This window comes from Eubalaena glacialis, chromosome 15 (assembly GCF_028564815.1).
Source record: "Eubalaena glacialis isolate mEubGla1 chromosome 15, mEubGla1.1.hap2.+ XY, whole genome shotgun sequence".
NCBI classification, from domain to species: domain Eukaryota; kingdom Metazoa; phylum Chordata; class Mammalia; order Artiodactyla; family Balaenidae; genus Eubalaena; species Eubalaena glacialis.
Genome location: NC_083730.1, coordinates 64,632,675 through 64,634,325, shown reverse-complemented (window position 1 = coordinate 64,634,325; position 1,651 = coordinate 64,632,675).

The window sequence follows — 1,651 nt, the reverse complement described above, 5'->3', positions numbered from 1 at the left end:
CCCGCCCCTCGCCCCTCCCTGCCCCGCCCTCCTGCGCACACCCCGCCCCGAGCCGAGCCCTGCTCCTTCCCGCCCTAGGTCCCTCTCCCTGCGCGACCGGCTATGAGCCCCGCCCGCACAGCGCCGGGCCCCGCCCCGCCGGCTCCCCGCTGAAGCTGGGTCCAGCTTGTGGGAAGCTGAGGGCCGCGTGGCGGGAGAGGGGCCCGGCCCGGACCCTCGCGGAGCTCAGAGCCCTTCCCGAGGGTGTGGCCGCGAGCGAGGAGCGTCCCCCGCGCGGACCCGGCCGGGCAGCACCTCGGGCGCCGCTGGCCGCGGGCACCGCTCACCGCGAGTACCGGGCGGCCGTCCTCCTACAGTTGGAGCTCAGGAGCTCAGGAGCTGCCCGGCCCGCCCTGTAACAGGTCCTGACCGCGTGCACCCCGACGGGACCCTGTTCACACGGTCAGCCTTCGTCTGTGCCCATCGTGCGTTGGACACCCGGTGGAGAGGCTTTAGGTGTAGGAACGGGAGACAGGTGGAAATACAAACAACAAGGAGGAATCAGGAAACGGAGTGTGTTAGGGTCGCCCGGCCACCTCGCCCTACACGTGGGGAAACTGGCGGAGAATTGCCCGCTCCGCCCGGCCGCACTGGGGCAGCCGAGGGCAGGCTCCGCTCCTTTCTTGTTAATATTTTTCATGATTGTCAAATAGGGAGTTGGTTTCTGAAAATACTTAAGACTGTGCTTCGGATGCTTCATTTTAAAATTAAGTGTATTCAGTTGCTGATCCTCATGGCAGGTTTTCATTAGAGATTACTCCCAGCACAAAGCAAAATTAGGAAGTTAGGACATTTCTCTTCGGCCTCTTCTCAGCTACCCTTTCTGAACACACCCCCACCCCCCAACCCCGGCCCGGACCAACCTGGGGCTCAGATAAACTCACATGGAGTCCAGCCTATCACACATCTAGAGAAAAAGACCATAACTTCCTTGCCTAACTTCCAAAAATCTTAAGGCAGAATCATGTGGTTTTAACTAGTGTGAAGTTTGGTGCCCACAGGTTTCCTAAGTACTTTAAGTATTGGCCTCATTCCTTCCTTGCTGTGTGCATTTGAGCAAGTTACAAATAACCTCTTTTGACTCAGTGTCCTCAACTGTAAAATATTCTTGGTAAGTATTATACGGGTTAACATACATGTGCTTGGTACTTCTTGTTGTTTTTAATTTCATTGAAGTATAGTTGATTTACAGTGTTGTGTTAATTTCTACTGTACAGCAAAGTGACTCAGTTATACATATATATTCTTTTCCATTATGGTTTATCACAGGATACTGAATATAGTTCCCTGTGCTATACAGTAGGACCTTGTTGTTTATCCATTCTATATAAAATAGTTTGCATCTGCTAACTCCAAACTCCCAATCCTTCCCTCCCCCAGCCCCCTCCCCATTGGCAACCACAAGTCTGTTCTCTATGTCTGTGAGTCTGTTTCTGTTCCGTAGATATGATCATTTGTGTCATATTTTAGATTCCACATATAAGTGATATCACATGGTATTTGTCTTTCTCTTTCTGACTTACTTCACTTAGTATGATCATCTCTAGGTCCATCTATGTAGCTGAAAATGGCATTATTTCATTCTCTTTTATGACTGAGTAATATTCCATTG